General features: G+C 41.3%; 1 protein-coding gene across 3 annotated transcripts in view; it reads left to right on the forward strand.

Annotated features, from left to right (window-relative positions):
- peak1 (pseudopodium-enriched atypical kinase 1) overlaps positions 1-20,479 on the forward strand; it is a 150,539-nt gene that overhangs the window by 71,238 nt on the left and 58,822 nt on the right. For all 3 annotated transcript variants that reach the window (XM_049573550.1, XM_049573551.1, XM_049573552.1), the window contains one exon: positions 2,823-2,899. The gene's annotated coding sequence lies outside the window, so the exon portion shown is untranslated. The remainder of the gene's footprint in view (positions 1-2,822; positions 2,900-20,479) is intronic.

Genomic DNA, 20,479 nt, shown 5'->3' on the forward strand with positions numbered 1-20,479 from the left:
TATTTCGATGCACATTTGTTTGTCCATTCGTACTACAAGTTAACAGTGAGATACTAATAAACCTTTGAGTCTGCACGCCAGTTGTTCCACATGCACACATGGACAAGAATACATAAACAACAGTGAAGATTTGAAGCTCGTGATTTTAAAGCCCCACACTATGATGGGTAGAGAGGAAGCTTACACACAAATCTACACTGTCTTGGAAACCAAATTGCATTTATTCACAACATGGTTTCACTAATGTACAACAGCATTTTTATCACTGCAGAACTTCCAAGGATTTTTTTCTCCACATTCCCATTTTGACAGATCATTTTTCCATTTTAAAACGAATAAATAGGCTACCCTCCAAGGCTTCTGAGATGACTGTGGCTATTTTTATCCCCCAACAAGATGCTTCATCCTCGGATGAATTAATGCAGAACAGTTTTTAAGATAGAATCTCTGACATGCATGGGGGGGATGGTTTTGCGATATTTTTTTGTGAAGTTTTCCTTGGTTGCATAGCAACACTCATAGAGCCACCTATTTTGTCTCAAAATACACCTCAAACAGATCTTCAAGAAGCAAAGGGATGATGGAATATGGAAGTGAGCTGAGCAGTTTCAGAAAATATGTCCTGCCTTTACAGTTGGCATTAAATCCACCAGCTGGATTAGGAGAACTGTTACTGTCAAGTTTATTTTCAGCACACCGGATACCAGGACAAGATAGATGTTAGCATGCTGCACAGTAAAGTATATGTGTTTAAGAATGTAAAACATGAAACAGAGTGACCAGAGAATTATGTCTTCTTAAAAACAGTAAGGACTCTATTTTTATGGCAGTGCAACGACCAAAACAGTATTTTCCTTTATTTTAGTGGAAGATGTTTGTTAGATGTTGTGCTGAGAATAGACATTGTAGTATGCTACTTTGGTCAACAGCACAAACTAAATTCTTGGAGCAGATGTGCAGAAATGTGGCAACAATGCTCGAAATACATTCATTGATTAATTTTCTATAACTGCTTATCCTGTTAGGGGTGGTAGGGAGCTGGAGTCTATCCCAGCTGACACTGGGCAATAGGTGGGGTACACCCTGGACAGGTCACCAGACTATCACAGGGCTGACACATAGACAGATGACCATTCTTGGTCTCATTCACACCTATGGCCAATTTAGTGTCACCATTTGACCTGCATGTCTTTGGACTGTGGGAGGAAGCCGGAGTACCCAGAGAAAACCAATGCTGACATGCAAACTCTACACATATAAAACTATAGAAATATAGACAAACTATTTTAATGAAACACTCTGCATTATTTATGTGCAGGACCTCACTTTAGAATGAGGAACACATTCTGACCATGAAAGGCTCAATGTAGGCTTAATTGGACACTACTAGGACTTGTAAAATGAGGGTGGAATGGAGCGTGAGATGGATCGGTGGTTTGGTGCGGCATCTGCAGTGATGCGGGCGCTACGCCGGACCCTTGTGGTAAAGAGAGAGCTGAGCCAGAGGGCAAAGCTTTTGATTTACTGGTCCATCTATGTCCCAGCCCTCACCTGTGGTCATGAGCTCTGGTAGAGACCGAAAGAATGAGATTGCGGATACAGGCGGCCGAAATGAGTTTCTACTGTGGGGTGGCTGGGCTCAGCCCCAGATAGGGTGAGGAGCTCGGTCATCTAGAGGGAGCTCGGGGTAGAGCTGCTGCTCCTTGACATCGAAAGGGGTCAGTTGAGATGGTTTGGACATCTGATCAGGACCCTCCTGGGCCCCTCCCATTAGAGGTGTTTTCCGGGCATGACCCACTAGGAGGCCCCGGGGCAGACCCAGAACATGCTGGAGGGATTATATATCTCATCTGGCCTAGGAACGCCTTGGGGTCCCCCAGGAGGAGCTTGAAAGCGTTGCTGGGGAGAGGGGTGTCTGGGGTGTTTTGCTAGACCTGCTGCCCCTGTGACCTGGCCACGGATAAGTATATCGAAATGGATGGGCATTAGCACTTAAAGTTGTGTGTTTTGTTACACAATAACAGACCATATTATTAAGTACTATCAAGAGAGGAGAGAAGGAATATTTTGTGGTACTACCACCTTATGAGGCCCATGCTGAGCAAAGCATATCAAGATCGTAAGTCAAGTACAACTTCCTTACCTACTCTGAATAATGATACTCGACAAAATGAATGCTTATTGTGGCTAAAGCAGAAACATCAGTAAAACTGTGTATTTATGTATAAATTGAGTGAATCTGTTTCCACAGTTGTTTTAGAGTGTGTGAAAATTAATAATTCCAATAAACAAACTAGATTTAGTCCCCACTGAAAACTTTCAGGCACTAATGATCTTGTTATGTTCATCCTACATTGTATGCCAAGCAGATAAATAATAGTAATAGTTTTAAAAAAACGGGAGATGTAGATAGTATTTTTTCTGTTGAGGGTTTGAGCAGCGCTGGTCCTCAGAGCCACTTGAAGCTTAAATTAGCTCATATGCATCAAGTATTGTCCACTGGTGTGTTGGCCTCTTAACATAAAAAAGTCTCTCTGTTTTTGAGATGAATTTTCCCGGGTGCTAAATGTACCAATAAATCTGATATGTGTTGTGTAACGCCGCGCCAGAGCAATGACTTGCTCTGAAAATGAGCCATGATGTTAAGAGATCTGCCTCGGGCAAACTAACAAAATGCTCTTTCTTCTTCTCTCCCTCCATCTCTGTTTTACGGTCTCCTTTTCCCTTTCCATCATCCTCTTTTCCTTCATTCATTCTCTCACACTGTCATTCTGTTTATCTCTCTCCATCTTTCTTCACCTTTTCTTGTCTCTCATCTGTAGGTTGCAGAAGTAGGTGCCCTCTGCTTCACCAAGTGGGACTCCATGGCTGCCAGGGCTGCCGCTTGATTCTTTGCACTGTGAGTTCACTCTTCTGTGTGCGTGTGTTGGTATGTTTGTCCATCTGTGTTTTCCTCATGTCCTCAGAGGCTTTTCTGCGTTGTTTAGTCAGTCTTTGCAGCACGTCCACTTGAATTAATGACACGTCAAACCCTTGGTTTATCCTTGCAGTGGCTGCCTCTCCGTGACGTTATTTGTGGCACTGTTTTGAATTGCGAAGATACATTTTTGTGACTCTAAATGTTGATGCCAAGAGAGTCTAGTGACTCCCCACGGACCAGAGTCGTGCTGTGACTAGACTCTCATGCTGTGCTCATTATTCTGCTGATTCCACTCTCCACACTGCTCGAGCACACTCTGGCATTAGTTTGGCAACACTGGCTTTCTCCAAAACAGAAACTGGATGCATGGAGGCAGTGTTCCCAACTCAGTGACTGACAGGCTGTTATATTGATTACAAGCACTGCAGTTTTTTATCATTAGTGTATGATTTCAAAACAACGTACTCTATCCATATTTGATATAATGTATAATTATAGTGTAGCAGCTGGTAGAGTGTCTTTTTAATGGATTCTTAATGTCCTAAATAGATGAGCAGATGAGATGCACTACAGTTGATGATTGTTGTGGAACATTGTGTGAATATCACATTATGATATTGTATGGATATTGGACTGTTATGTGTGTTGTGTCAATGCTAATGGTTCTTATAACAGTCTTAAACCAGCTTAATGGTACTTATAACAGTCAGAAAAAATAACTCAGTAGTTTTAGACTTATCTTTCACACAGAAAAAAATCTATCATGAATAAGATTCGAAAATTCGGTGAACTGCTGTTGTTAGAGTATTGTTCAGTTAAGATAACTATGTTGAAAGCTTCCTAAAAAAACAATGTATAGACTCATACAGAAGTAATCTCTCTCAATCATCATTAATGACCCACTAGAAATGTGTGGCAGTGTATTTATCTGCAGAGACTCTGCCCTCTGCCTGATTTTCCTCTTATTTTCTGTGTTAGGGGTGTTTATGGGCATGTCCCCCCACAGCGCTCATGTAAGGTCAGGGCTTCACAAAAAGGTAGTGAGCAGGTATCACTCCATAAGCACCAGGCATCAAAGAGACTCAGCGCCAAAAGAAAGCACATGCAGCAAGGCAAAACACAAGATGAGAGTGAATCTCGGTTGGCTTTCACTTCTACTCTTTACCGGTGAGCGTGTTCACAAACAGTGACTGACAATCCTGCATAGTATACCATTAAAGGGATAGTGCACCCAAAAATGAAAATTCAGCCATTATCTGCTCACCCATATGCTGATGGAGGCTCAGGTGAAGTTTTAGAGTCCTCACATCACTTGCGGAGATCCAAGGGGAGAGGGGGTAGTAGCACAACTCCACCTAATGGAGGCATACGGCGCCCCAGATCCAAACGTCCAAGAACACATAATTGAAACCACAGAATATCTCCATACTGCTCGTCTGTAGTGATCCAAGTGTCCTGAAGCCCCGACATAAAAAGTTGTTTAGAAAAACGTCATGCTGCTCGGTAGCAATTCACATACACACTCACACACCAATGGAACAGCCATTGGGATAAATTTGGGGTTCAGTAGGAGGGGACACTTTGACATGTGTACTGGAGGAGCAACAGATCGAATCACTGATCTTCTGATTAAGCCCTGTTTTCACTGAGCAGTACGGTACGGTTCAGTTCAGTTTGGTACGCATTTTTTCTGTTTCCGCTATGGGTAGTACCACTGAAAATGTCGGCGTGCAGCCTCGTTCTGTGGACAGTAAACGAGGTACAGACTTCTATATCTGAGGAAATAGAGTGAATGTTGGACAGAGCAGTGAGTGATGACAACCCCGCCTACATTTAAGGGTACTCTTTGCAGTGGAAACACTAAATGGACCAAGGGTCTTGGTATCATGTCTGATGTGTTACTTTTGGTTCTAGAGGTACCATACCGAAAGTGTTTGGTGGAAACAGGGCTTTAGTGGATGACCTGCTCTACCTCGAAGCCATAGCTACAGCTACAGCCACAGCCAGTCAGTGAATAAATTGGAAGTTCCTGGTACTAGTAAATCACAAAACGTGTATATTTATAACTATACTATATTCTATTTTTTACTAGTTGGGGGTTACTTATTCTCTGGGCACTTTTTTAGTCTGCAGCCCCTTTCACATTATACATAATCATTGGATCCATTGTCACTATGAAAATGTTGATTAGTATTAATTCTTTATTGAACTTGTTGGGAGGTTTTTGTTGATGACTTACCTTTGCTTACATTGTCATGCACTTATCTCGCTAATGATCTCTGTTTCCATATGTCTCAGTGCCAGCTGGGTAAAAAGCAGCCATCTGTGTTGTTGTATCTCAGCAGGTTTGGGCCCTGCGTTGTTTGCATGTGCTCCGTCTCCACAGCTCCCACCACAGATGTTGCTGTGTGTGTGCGTGACTGTGTGTATGAGTAGTGGCAACAGATACTTCATGTGCTGCACTTGACCTTTTTCAAAGGAACACCAGACCACTTTTTTCTCTTTAGTTTTGTCTGCAACATTCACTTTTCTTTGGTGCTTTGAGACCCTGAAGTTACACACACATACTAGGGCTGAAGTGTACTGGAAAAAACAGCATGATATGTTTTTATTTTTGTAACATAAATCAGAGGACATTCTTTGGAGCAATGCATAGTGTGGGGTTGCCAAGTGCTACAAGAGAAAGAAAGTCTTTACCGTAGCTTCAAGGAAGTTGGTGTTCTTCCAGTTTGTCCATTTTTGCAGGAAAGAAATTGTGATTTCAAAAAATAGCAGGCTCTTAGAAATATTGAGGGTTAGAGTTGGAAAGAAGATAATTTGCGAGACTCATTGGAGGATCTGATGATTGCACATGTCCTTTGCGATATAGGTGCTGAAATAACATATTTTTCATCTCTCCTCCATGCCAAGGGAAAAAAAAATACATGTAGTAAGCAGCAAACACTGGCTGGCAGCAAAACTCCCCCTCACAACCAGGAAGTGTCTGAAACCTTATTTTTTTGAATTTTATTTTTTTTAATGAGACCCGTCAGGCTTGATTTCACACACATGCACCAACTGAGATGGTTTGGGGCTGGTTGGCGGAAGCGAGGAGGATGAAATGCTTGTTCAGGCAGAGGCAGAGGTACTGTACCTTGCGTGAGCCGCTGTACAAAGCGTACATATGCTCTCTCTCTTTCAGAGCTTTTGACCCACAGGCAGTTGCTCGCCTCAGTCCCCTGTGCATTTCACCTGGAAGTGTTGGTGGCGTAGGATGGCATTAGCTTTCTCCCACTGCCTCTGCCTTCTCTGGCATCCATTAGTTTCTGCTGCCGTTGGTTTGTTTTGCATTTGGCAGTTAAGAGCAGGGAGGTGTTGTGCTCAATGTAATTGGATGATGTGGTATTGCCTTCCAAGCTTTTGATGCCAGCAGTCGTTTCTTGGCCTACTCCTAATCATATCCATCAAAGCCAGTAAAAGAAATGATTGCTCACAAAAAAGGAAAGCTACGTGTTTGTCCAGATTTAGTTGGTAGAAAATACTGTAAACGACGATGGACTGATCCGAGAGTTGTTGTTGTTTTGTTGTGATTGCTATTATGACATTTTTGCTAGGGACCAGCAAGCTACCTGAGTGGGGCTCATCTCTTGTGTGACACTTCCTAAACATGTTTTGCAGTTTCACCTTTTTCATGATAAAGGTCAGGCCCACAGAGAGTTGCGACTCTTCCATAACTACTGTTATACAATCTCTTTCTGGAATTGATCATTTTTCAAATTGGATCTTTCATTGTCCTATTCTTTGAGGTTTTTACATAATTCTGTAGCTTTCCAGTAGTGTTCCTGATGTATTCAAATCCAAAAATTTTGTTTAGTTTGGTTGAAGGATGTATGTTTTAGTACTTTCTCCCATGATCTGACGTAGGTTTCTGCACTATGCCATTGCTTAATAAGCTCATGTAATGCTGTGGACGCCACATCAGCTTGGTTCCGAAACGCACACATCAAAAAACAAGCTTAACAATTGAGTCGTGGTAGACCAAGTCCTCTGTGCTGTGAAGTAAAATCAGTGTTTTCTGTCTGAAGTGCTATATCGTAGGCAACTGGAATTGCTTGACTTTCTTGAAGATGTTTCGCCTCTCATCCAAGAGGCTTCTTCAGTTCTAACGCACTGTTGTGGAGTCGCAAGCGCAGACTTAACACCCACTCACACCTGGACCCATCTAACCCTCTGGTCAAACAAGATGGCCAGGTGGGTCAACGACTCACATGTGACCTTAACGACTAAGGGTTCACACACCCACAGAGTTTAAAGCCTGCGACTCCGCATCAGTCCGTTAGAACTGAAGAAGCCTCTTGGATGAGAGGCGAAACGTGTTCAAGAAACTCAAGCAAGTCCAGTTGCCTACGATTTAGCACTTAAAATTACCATGACCTGGATGACTGAGAATCTTTACCGACAGTGTTTTCTGTTGATGGAGTCTGGTGACTTTGAAAAAATTTAGAAAACAACTCAAGTTCCCTGTCAGAAAGGACTGTCTGATGATAAGGTAAAGCGGTAAAGTAATCTAAATATGGTGTACACCGATGTTCATTTTTGTGAATGCTCCTTTTTTTGGAGGGTTAAAATACGTTTTGCTGCTGCTCCCTGCACCAGACTCCTTTGACAGAAACAGTAATTTTATCTTGCAGAACATGAGGACTTGCTCGTCTACTGCTGCCTCTGATTGGTCAGATAGTTTGCGTTATTTTGTGACTCTTTGAGCTAAATTTATGTGGCATCCAAAGCGGCAAAGGCTACATTGTTTAGCCGTAACATAGCGCTGAGTGGGGGTTGTCGTTTGAAAACACAGAGGAGAATGCAGATGGAGTCATCCATAAAGACACAATCGATGCCAACTTTATAGAACTTAATCTTTAATATATAACTGAAACTCATTAAGGAGCACAATGAATATATTATCTCTTTTATTAAGTTTTTTTTTTTTAGTTCATCAAAGCCTGTCATATTTTGGAATAAAACCCCTGATTTCACATAACACGGAAAGACAGCTGTGAGTGTTTTTCAAAGTGGAGCCAGATTTCTGGATTAGCATAGCCACTCTCCAGAGAGCACAGTTAGCAGGCAGAGAAACAGACAAAGCCATGGTTAAATCATTAGTGGAATAAGCCTGTCCCCCATTACAGTCAGCCTGACATAGTCCAACACCACCATGGGAAAAGGAACAGAATTTCTACATTCAGAAAAAAACCACTGTTTCTTTTTATGGTGGTAATTGGGAACTGTTATCAAATCTGTTCCCCCCTTCTCATTTCTCCTTGAGTGGAGCACTGTTACAGAAACAGGCGATTGTTCTTGGAAGAAAGTAGGACGAGTTTCTCAATAGCTTCGGTTTTGTCTTGGGGCTGTTTCTGTCTTTTCTAGCTTCTTATATATTCTGCTTATATACTGTACTGCTTCTGTTTCTCATGCATGTGCTCCTGGAAGTCTGCTTACAGCCTAGAGAGTTGAAAGTAAAAGTAGTGTCAAGAGTAATCCTTTTTTTGACTGTATATTACATCTTTACATATATGTGAGCTCCTTGTATATTTTTTTTTTACTGTTTATTAGTGTTGTAAAGTACTGTAAATTGTTCAGAAATGTTGGTACCATCGCAGTGTTTTCTTCAAAATTAGAATTGTTTGTTTGAGGAAAAAGAAGAAAAAGCGATCCAAGGCACTCTGGCAATTTAAAAAGCTTTATTAAAGAGGCTAGTTCATGGAGAACAGATAAAAAGTTACCTACATGTTTTGGACTCAGTCAGCCTTCATCAGGGCAAATAGGAATGATGAAGGCCAACTGAGGCCGAAACATGATCCCACACTTTGGATTTCCTGCCCGACATGTTATTAACTAGCCTGTGGAATAACCGCAGGTACCGGCCCTGGAAATTAACCTGACTCATGTCTGACTAATAGTCAGACATATACAGTCAGATAGGTTTTGATTTAATTTGATAAGGTGCAGCTCCTAATAGAGTTTGACTTTTTTTTTTTTTTTTTTTTTTGATGGGCAATTTCAATTTTTGGGCAACCAATGAAATCTTGCCGACTAATTACCTTTCTAGTCGACTAAAGTCCAAAACACACCGGCGGCGTCACATGACGGCGGTGTCTTGACGCGAGTCAAGTGCCGCACCCAACACACACAGAAAGCGTCGCATTGCAGGGTGCCAACCGGAATTCTATTGCACACTCGCTGGTTGTCAACCATCAATTAGAACAAAAGACAAGGAAGATGACGCAGGAAGAGAAAGAAAACACACAACGCAGGACGACCATGACAACCAGACTACGATGGTACCAATGGGAGTTGCTTATGATAGATGGCGCCAAAGTTCTTCTTCTCTGCTCCTCAACAGAGCTGCTACTACAGGAGCTGGGAAGTACAAAATAGGCTTTTCTCTGAAAAAGAGGCGCTTTACAAGGGCGGCAACGCTGGAAAATAGGACAATAGCGAGAAGTGCCGCGGCATGTCACATCAACGCTCATCAACACGCCACAGGTGTGAGTTTGTAAATAGAGAATAATGGGGGCATCTGTTTTGACGCACGTTGTACAGTGCCGATGTGTTTTGGCCTTAACATTTGGTCGACTATTTGGGGGCAGCCCTAGTTACAAGAACTTTATATAAAACATTGTAACATAGGGAGAAGCAGTGCAACAGATGTAATGTATATAGGACGTCAAGCTAAAGATAATCTGCAGCCCTGGTTCATAATTAGGCTTTTAAAATCAGGTTAAAATAGCTAAATAGATAAATAAATGAAACTGATTTGCGAAATGAAAAACAAAATTGAGTCCACTTAATGTGCTGGTTTTCAAAGTAAATGTAATTCTGACAATCTGACAACATTTTTAAATCATTAAACCACTTTTTATGTGAGCCGACTCGTGAGTTTCTCTCTGAGTTCCTTTCTTACACATTGCTTGTGTTAGATCTTGAATAGAGTTAAGAGGTTGAGAACAAAGCTGACAAAATCAAGGGTAAGCTTTAATGTATCAAAAGAATCACAATAAAAGTGTAGTTTGTTGACAGGAAGGGAAAGTGCTGCCTTCCTTGCCTTGAAAGACTGCCTGTGCTACTGGAGGCGACTAGTGCAGTCAGTCTTGGCAAGTGTGTGTCAGTGTGATGTTACAGTCCCGAAGCCAAAAGAATTCTCTGTGATCCCAACTGATTGCTGTTCCCTGCACCCCCACTGGTCTCCCAGGAATATCCAGCTCCCAGCGTGATGCTGTACCCTCGATGTTTCCTGGTGCCAAACAAGCCTCTGTTCCACAGGAAACAGAGGGAGCAGCAGCAGGGAGGATGTTAGTCAGGGGGGAGAAAACCTTCACAAGCTCTCCACAGTCATCACCTGCCCCTGGCTAATCACCGTGTCACTTTTACACCGGAGCGTGGAGAGAGTGAGTGAGAGTGAATGAGTATGTGTGCGTGTGAAAGAGTATGTGTGTGTTGGCGTGGCATTGTGGGTGAGAGACAGAGAAAACTGTAAGAGAGAGGGGGAAAAAAAAAATCTCATGATGACATACTTGTTATTTATAGCTCCACAGCCGGATTGTGCGTTAAGATAGACCTGCTACAGTGCTGCAGTTGTTTGTAGTAACTCAAGGTTTGAATGTTTCAGCTTGAATGTGTTCACCGCAGATCAGACGTGTGCATTTCATCCTTTTCCCATGACCAGCACATTAACACAGCAGCGACTGAACACATTTCAAATGTCTTTTTCTGCCTTTTCAGCCTCACGTTGCATGCAAGTTATAAAACACGGTCAAAGAAGCGTGGCTCGCAAAACGCCTCTGGGTCTCACACTGAGCAGACTCCAGATCTGTGGCACCTTTCTCCTGACTCTTTGTGGTCAAGGATTCTTACTGTGCTGTCTATAGTTTCCTTACTACTGGGTATTTCAGAGGAGTGTAACTCAGAGAAAAAAAAAATCTACCATAACATGCATATGACTTTGGACAGTTGGGATGTTTTTCCTCCACATAAATACCTTTTGCAAAAGCTAGAAAGCACCGAGCCAGCTCTCTAATCTGTGATGATATCATGTTGCACATTTTTACCTGCTCCAGTGACAAGGACTTTGTGAGCGCTGAAGCACCACACGCACAGTGATTTTTGTGGAGTACAAGGAACATTTTGTTCCTCTTCAGAATTTATGTGATCAGGTAGAAGTTATGCACATAAAAAATTGTGCAAGAAGGTGCATAGCTTTACAAAAGCAGCCTTGTACTTATTTTGAATGGACAATTTTTATTAGATCAGCTATTGCCATTAGTTATCTGATAAAAGTTTGGATGTAGTCAATCAGGCAAGTAGAAACAACTCCTCACGTGACCTTAAAATGACTGTAAAGCCAGTATAGATAGTGTAATATACATATTTTAAATGTATGCTCTGCTCTAAAAGGAGCAAGGTTAACCATTGTTTGAGTGTGGAGCTACAGGATGTATCATTTTACATACAGTATGTTGGGATACAGTTACAGTACAGTGTGTTCACAGCACCATATACTATACGTTTGTATTTACATAACCAGTCCCTGCAGGAACTCCAGCTTTCCTCAGACATCCTTTGTCCTTTCTAGGTACTTGTAAGATTTAAGAAATGCTACATCTAGCACCTTTCCAAAGTATTGTTAAATTTTAGTCCATGTTCTTAGCGGAGGTGTTATGCTACCCAAGGACTTTATGATATTACATAATAAATTTTACTTTGAGTAGGTACATTTACCAAATGGCCAAAATTTATTTTGGGAATGAAACTGTTTGTTTGCATCTGATTGGAGTCTTGTGTGTGTACGTGTGTGTCCATAAATCTGTGAGCTGTCTTGTGTGTGCATTGCACTCCCACACATCTGGCTGTGTCTGCTCTGCCACTTTGCTGGTGTTTGTCTGGAGGCCAGCGGGTTGGTCTCCCCAGAGACCTGCACTGGCTCTTTCCCAGGCCAGACTGCAGCAACTCTCCCAGAGCTTTCACAATACTAAACACTGCGCTGGAATGTTGTTGCTCTCTCTCTTTTTTTGTCTTCGTCTTTTCTTCTTTTAGTTTTGCTCTCCCTCACACACTCTTTGTCACTGAGTTTCTTCCACTGACTCTCTTTTCTCTACCTTTCTCCTTACTCCAATAGACCCAGTTGGAGCTTTGAGCCATAGTGCAGTTGCAAGGCCATCAAATTATTTTGCCGTTTTTATGCATCTTTTTTGCATGAAATATGTTGAGGAACTGCAAGCTGAAGTTTCAGGCTGCTGACAGGTAGATTACCTTCAAAGATTTAAAAGGACAGTTCACCCACTATTGGAAAAATACTTATCCCTCCTCTTACCTGTAGGGCTATTTAACCGTCTAGATTCTTTTGGTGTGAGTTAACAAGCATTGGCAATATCAGCTGTAGAGATGTCTGCCTTCTCTTGAATATAATGGAACTAGGTGGCACTCAGTTTGTGGTGCGCAAAGTGCCAAAAAATATATTTTAAAAACTCAACAGCAAAGTCTTTCTCCAGAAACCATGACCTGGTTACTCAAGATAATCCACAGATCTTATTCTGAGCAGTTTTATGTTGGAACTATTTTCTTTCTACCAAACGACACCCTCGGACTGTATCACTGTGCAGAAGGAAGCATGCATCCTCTAATGGACGAGAGGCTCGTGCTCATGAGAGCGTGACATGTAAATGTTGATGACTTCCCCCTCTGATTAGCTGTGATGTTGGCTAGCTCCGTGGTGCAAGGTGAGCAAGCATTACATGCACAACTCCCTCTGTGCGGTGATATGGTTGGTGGGTGTAGTTTGATAGAATGAAAGTAGTTCCCACATTTGACTGCTCAAAATAAGGTCTGTGGGCCAACAAGGTCCAACTGGGTTATGATTCCCAGAAAGAGACATTAATGTTGATTTTATTTTGGCACTTGGAGCATCTCTTTGGCCAATCTCTAACATTGGACAACTGAAACAATCTAGACTGATTAACAGCAAAGAGGGAAGAGAAAAAGTGTTGTTTAACTGTCCCTTTAACTCAGCTGGTGTTACTGACAGCCTTCACCCTGACAAAGATGTTATCTTTTTATTCACTTAGCCTAAAGACTGAAAACAGATGAAGGTAAGAAAGGATGTCCGATGTTCCAGATACGCATTCTTACCTGTATATGTGTATTTTAATCACAAATACAACTGGAAACTTGATATTTTCAGCTAACATTAAAAGAAAAATAAGATCTTTGTCTAAGAGAATCCAGAGCTTGAAGTTGAGATCCCTACTGGCTATATTCAAACTGAACTGCATCTTAAAATCTTGTGAGATTGTTAAACAACTGAGACTGACAGTTGGAACTGCCAAGGGCTAATGACTGAACCTTACTGCTGCAGCGAAGACATTGTTTTGACAGTATCATCTGGTTTTGCATTGGCTGTTCCAAGTCGAATCTGTCAGTGAATCAGCTATGGGACGTGAGCTTCTAATGAGGTCGTTTGGTTGTCACATTACTCATCGCTGTCTGTCAACACTACTACTGAAAGGACTTGCACAGTCCGTGTTTTAAGTTTGTTTACTCTGGGAGGACTTGAGGCTTGAAGGAACTGAAAAGCAGGCCTAGTAAATGTTGCGGCTAAAATGTGTGCTCAGATTGCTGGCAACTGATTTCGCCTACTCCGTGTCCTTATGGATTCCTTTGGCAGTGGATGTACAAATAATGAAACAAAGAGGAGTTTTGATTACACACTGAAAGTATTCTCTCTGCTATATATATATAGTGCATCCTTTGCATCAATATTTTTCATCTTTTTTAAGGAATACAGCCTAAAAACAGTATCTACACCCACACCATTCATTTAAAGCTCCAACGTAGCTGTTTAAAAACCTCAGGCAAGTGAAACAACTGTCTTCTCTCAAACAGAAAATACACAACAGTGTTTCACTGGCTGAAACAAACTGCACCTTGGATTAGAGGCATTCATGTGAGTGACAACAACCTATAATCTCTCCTGATTTCCAAGTACAGGAATGACAGGAACAGGTTTTAGTACTTTGGTTCATTTTGATAATGTATGCCATGCTTATTACTCACTGTATGTTATCCTGTCAGGCTTTGTGACTGTCCAGAAAACACATACCCAAAAACAGCAACACACATAGGATCTAACATACACAAAGACTGTTGTACACACAACCCTCTACCTTTTGTCCATACACACAAACACAGACAGACACACACATACAGAGCCAGCCGTCTAACCACTTAGTACATCACAGTGGATTCAGTCCATTACACTCAGTCCCATCTTGTGTTTCATTAATATGGATGAGCCCTTGATGCAGCATGAACACTATAAAGTCCAATCCACAATGAAAACCATTTCTCAAGTGTTTCTAAAGCCATCTAATGTGTCATTGCGTGGTTACAATTTTTTTAAATCATCAGTAATCTCTGAGTATTATGGTGTAGAGAGTAATAATCTAGGAGATTCAAGGGAAGTGTTTGCTACACCGAAATGCAAATAGAGCTGCAACTAACTAGCTAATTATTTTCTTTGTTGATTGATTTGTGGAATAGTACATAGGGTTGGGTACCGAAACCAGGTGCCAACATGGTACCAGCTCCTAAATGAGCCGCACCTACCTCACCGAATCACAATGCAGATTTTGTTGCCTCATTTTGGTGCCATATTGTGTGTGAGGCAAATGCGAGGTTGAGACAGAGAGAGAAAGAGCGAGCATATGTGTGGAGATGACGTACGACAGTGAGGCTGTGGCAACTGCGACTAACAGTATGAAGTTGAACGTAGCAGTGCGATGTGTCAACAATTAAGGCTTTTTGTCTGTGAACAAATGCTACAACTCCTCAAATGCAAGCCAGGTTCCTGGGTCTTACTCACCACCTGCTGATTAAAGTAAAGGGAGTTCGTCCCGATGATATGAGGCACAGTTGGCCTATCACTGGACCCCGACCAGGCTCACTAAAGGTGGACTGTTAAGGTGGAGCAGCTATTCTCCCAGTAGTGATGATCTTAGCAGCTCCGAACGGATAAAAGAGAAATGTCTGGCTGCTGAGTCCCTCCTGAGTTAGGGAGACAATAATTGAATAATATTTCTCTGGTAATGGTACTGTAATTGTCATTTGGGGTTAAATAATGTAGTTGGTTTAGCTTTGATTTATTATGTATTTTTGTGACCCCTGTTTCCATCCAAGGGGTCAGTGTGGACATTGTAGAGGACTATAAGTACCTGGGGGTACACATTGACAATAAACTGGACTGGGTTAAGAACACTAACGCTCTCCACAGGAAGGGCCAGAGAGTCTCTATTTTCTGAGGCGACTGAGGTCCTTCAACATCTGCCGGACTATGCTCAGGATTTTCTATGAGTCTGTGGTGGTCAGTGCTATCTTCTATGCTGTTGTGTGCTGGGGCAGCAGGCTGAGGGTGGCGGACGCCAACAGACTCAACAAACTGATCCGCAAGGCCAGTGACGTTTTGGGAATGGAGTGTGACTCTCTGATAGTGGTGTCAGAGAGGAGGATGCTGTCTAAGCTACGAACTATCTTGGACAATGTCTCACACCCACTCCACCATGTGCTGGTCAGGCACAGGAGTACTTTCAGTGGGAGACTCATACCACCAAGATGTACCACTGAGCGCCACAGGAAATCATTCCTGCCTGTGGCCATCAAACTGTACAACTCCTCCCTCTGAGTGGCCCTGAGGTTTTTTCACACACTGCAATAATTTAATTTAACTTGTGCAATAACCTCATTCACCCTGACTGTTTATATTCTGTTTGTGTAAATAATCTTCTTCAGTTTACAATATATATATGTATGTGTGTGTATATATATATATATATATATATATATATATATATATATTTACGTTTATGTTTGTTAATAATTCCTGTTTATTTAACTATATATTTGTTAATACTATTGTTAAGGGCAGCACGGTGGTGTGGTGGTCAGCACTCTCGCCTCACAGCAAGAGGGTTGCCGGTTCGATCCCGGGCGTGGGAGCCCTTCTGTGCGGAGTTTGCATGTTCTCCCCGTGTCAGCATGGGTTCTCTCCGGGCACTCCGGCTTCCTCCCACAGTCCAAAGACATGCAGATTGGGGACTAGGTTAATTGGTAACTCTAAATTGTCCGTAGGTGTGAATGTGAGCGTGAATGGTTGTTTGTCTCTATGTGTCAGCCCTGCGATAGTCTGGTGACCTGTCCAGGGTGTACCCTGCCTCTCGCCCGATGTCAGCTGGGATAGACTCCAGCCCCCCCCCGTGACCCTCAAGAGGATGAAGCGGTTAGAAGATGAATGAATGAATGAATACTATTGTTTAAATTTCTTATATTTTCATGTATCTTTCCTCTCTTGCAAGGAGCACCTGTAACATAAATAATTTCCCCTCGGGGATCAATAAAGTATTTCTGATTCTGATTCTGATTCTCCATATATTTTATTATACTTTGAACTAGGGATCCGGGTATCGGCTCCAATCACGTTATTTTTACAAAATCGGAATCGGTAATAAAAGATTGGAGGAATCAAAACAACAAAAATGGCCAGGTGTTTCATCTATGTTGTTCATTGTTGCCTGCGCTTTCCAATGTATAAAGATATAAGCCTATTTTGTTTGCTGAAGACAAGAAGAAGACATTGAATTTGTTTACATTTTTTGCTGCTGAACCACCGATAAGCTTTTTGGATACTATTTACTTGGATGCATTTTTTTTCTTTCTTTCTTAATGCTTTGCAAAGTATCGGATCAGGCTAGGTATCGGACTCAGTTTCAAAATAAAGGACTCAGTATTGGATCGGATGCAAAAAAAAAATAAAAAATGTGATCGGGACATCCCTTCTTTGAACCAGTGGTGGGTCGCGGGTCCATTCTAAATGGACCCTAAGTAACTCTAATTGTTTGTATAAGTTTGTATAAAACATACTTTATTTTGAAATACAGTAAATTTCTGGCACAAAACTTTTATTTTGAAGTGCTGTGTCCTGCTGCAGAGTGAGTGACTATCAGACTGATACTTGACAGAGACAGCTAACTAGCTTGACGACACTGCCAAATGAAAGTATGACGCTGAATGTATTAAACTGTGTGGACCTTGAACCTTAGGAGAAATCTGGACCCTTGGGCTGGACCATTTGGGAGCCACCCCTTTAAACTGTTAAGAGTTATATTGTTCAGTTTCAAGTAGGGCTGCAATGATTAGTCGACTAATCGATGACTAATCGACTTTTAAAATAATCAGTGACTATTTTAGTAGTTGACTAATCGGTTTGAGTCATTTTTCATAGAAAAGTACTATAAAAGTACCCAAAATACTCTGATAGCAGCTTCTTACGTTTAAACATTGGCAGCTTTACACACTCTCTCATGACGGTGAACTAAAACCCTTTGGTGTGAGTACGAAACAGGACACTAGATTGTGTAATTTTGGGGTTTAGGAGAGACAGACCGACATTTTTCAACATTTTAACACATTTTTTGATAAAATGATTAGTCGACTAATCAAAGAAATAACCGACAGAGTAGTCGACAATGAAAATAATCGTTAGTTGCAGCCCTAGTTTCAAGTTCAAGTTATTTTTTTAAAGTAGCAGTTCAGGCAACATTTGGGTACCGGTACTGTATTTTTTTAAGTACCGGTACTGGATAAAAATCCGAATGATACCCAACCCTACGAGGCAATAGTTGTTTGGTCTATAAAATGTCAATTAATGTCTTGCTTTGTCCACAACCCAAAAATTATAGTTTACTGTCATAGAGGAGTAAAGAAACCAGAAAATATTTACATTTAAGAAGCTGAAATCAGACAATTTTGACTTTTTTTAACGTAAAAAATTATTCAAAGCAATTAATTGATTGTCAGATTAGTAGGGGATAATAGTCGACAACTAATCAATTAACTGTCACAGCCCTGAATTCAAATTTATAAATATAAGTGTTGAACGACTGTTGCATGCTGATGGATGTTTCTCTGTTCCATGTGTGTTGAGTTGTACCAAAATATAAGCCAATGTTTTTCTGGTAATCATATTTTTAAAATTGAGTTCTCCTATACGTGATGACACATAATGATTCTAATACATAGTGTTTCTTTTTTTCTTCTTCTGGGGATTCATATTCGCTGTCCACCATCTGTAGTTGACTGTGGTAAAATTGCTACCACATTGGCTTTCATTACTGAGTACATTAAGTCAGAAATTGGCTCATAAGACGTTGACTCTTGTTGTAGTATTTGCTGTGACGGAGCTGAAATAATGTGGATAAATGGAGTCCCCTGTGCCTCCTCTCGCCTCCTTTCTGTTGTCTGCCGTCCTTGGTGGTCTGTGTGTTGTCAGCTCGCTGACTTGTTTGGATTGTGAAAGTAACTCTCAGGGGAAATTCTGTAGATTACATACCATGTCACTCACTACTATTCATTTGTTAGTACATAACTCTCATAGTAGAGTCTGTACTTGGAGCTTTGTTTTGCTCAGCTGTGTCTGAGTTGTGCATGTTTTCTTCCAGATTATTCTTTCTGTCTGCAGCATTTTATACTGATCACATTAATGGGTATGATTAACACATCTGTATGTAACCAAATTAGTGAACTCAAGATACATGAATCACTTCAGCTAATGCATCTTAATTGCAAAGTGGCTGCTTGTAATGGTTGGCTGTTCATCTGTACTATGGAATTTATATCTTTTTAATTGGATTCAACACTCACTGTAAGAATCCATCTTTTATTCCACGAGCCTTGGTTCAATCAATACTCGTGAACATGGACATCTCTCTCATAAAGATCGAAAACAAGCTTGAATGACTCTAATTGGGGATGCCCCCCTGGAGCTCCTCCATTTACTGCGAGCTAGAGGCTGATATTTGTAAACTAAGTGTTTATTTCAGCTGTTAGGGCCAAAAGAGCTTCACTTTATGGTGGACTTTATAGCTGACTTTAACACTTAAAGGAGAGATGAAACAGAGTGATATGTCAGTCTGGCCTGTTGCCCGTTTAAGCCTCGATCTGGGTCCTTAAGACATTTCACTTGTCTTTATGTTACGGACTAGAATAACACCCTTGTTTTAGTTACATCGCTCACGCATATTTCCAAGTCCCTCCAGTTTTCATTTCTGTCTGTCTCAATGAAGAGAAAGTTACCAGGCAGAGAGGATTTTTCACTCTCATTTTAAAGGAGGATGTTTTTTCAGTCCATTAAACCTCCACTTTACTCATAAATGAGAGAACACATTTCATGTCAGCTGAATAGTTGATTTTACTCAAAACAGAGAATTCAATTGAGCAGCTAATGAGAGTCACACTTGCAGAAAAGCTGCTTGAAACTGGAGTGACACACAGTGGAATCACTTTGGCAGAATCTCTCTGTGGACAGTAGCTGAAATTTGGTGGGAATTGGGGAATTGTGTGGAGCAAGTCAGCTGTGACTCGCAGCGGCTTTGCTCCCGAAATTGAAAGCTGGTTGGCATGTGCCAGCGCTCATGTACACATAAACCCACACTCAAACATGGCTCACAAATGTTTTACCAAACCCCTCATTGTCACACAGGTAATGTCACTCCACATTGCTTGTCCTGTATTGCGTCCAGATTTTTTTTTTTTTTTTCGACCAAAGGCAGGTTATGATTAAAGAGACTTGTTACGCAGCATTCAGCACCCGTGACTAAGTGAAGAGATTATTAAATGGCACCACTAACTGTACTTTGAGGTGGCTGTGCATTGAATAGCTGGGGGAGATATTTGAAGGTCATCACTTTAAATCCCGGGATGAGCTGAGAAAATCTGAGGAAAGGAGGCAATAAGTGCATCCTGCACTTCATTTACTGCTGTCAACAGTGCCCTTCACCAAAGTGCTGAGCTGCTGCTCACAGCCTATAGCTGTGCTGGATGTCTGTAATGTCCCCTGCAATGACCAGGTGAAGTGATTTATAGATAGAATAAGATAAGGGTGCATTGATACAGTATGTGAATTTGCAGTGTGGATTAGAGCTTGACCTATGAATAGAGCTAGAAATATTAGGATTGGTGTATATGTTGGACAATAAGTAAGAAGACATTGAAGATCTGCTCCAGATAGTGTGAGGAAAAAAAAAGATTGTTACCTATTTCACCATCAAAAATTCTCTGTAAAGTGTTTTTTATGACATTCACCTGGCAGACACTTATGTTGTGACTTCCTTTGTTTTCCCCTTGCGCACAGACACACATTTGGAGCAATTTGGGGTTCATTGTCTGGCTCAAGGACACTTCACCCTGTGGCCAGAATGACCTGGGAATTGAACTCTCAGCCTGAGGATTGACAGCCAATCTGCACTTGGTTTGGGGAATGGGCTTTGTCTTTTTAATTAACATTTTTATCACATAATTCACAATTAAAGGTGTCAGCATTGTTTTTGGTCCTGCAAGGAAAGTATGTACTCCAGGGACATGAAAAACATCCATATGGTTTTTATTAACAACAGATGGGATTGTATAAACAGTGATCCAAAAGAGTGATTTCTCATAGCTCACTCAAACACCTCCTGTTTAAGTAAAAGTACTATTCAG

This window comes from Epinephelus fuscoguttatus, linkage group LG4, assembly GCF_011397635.1.
Source record: "Epinephelus fuscoguttatus linkage group LG4, E.fuscoguttatus.final_Chr_v1".
In the NCBI taxonomy this organism is placed as follows: Eukaryota; Metazoa; Chordata; class Actinopteri; order Perciformes; family Serranidae; genus Epinephelus; species Epinephelus fuscoguttatus.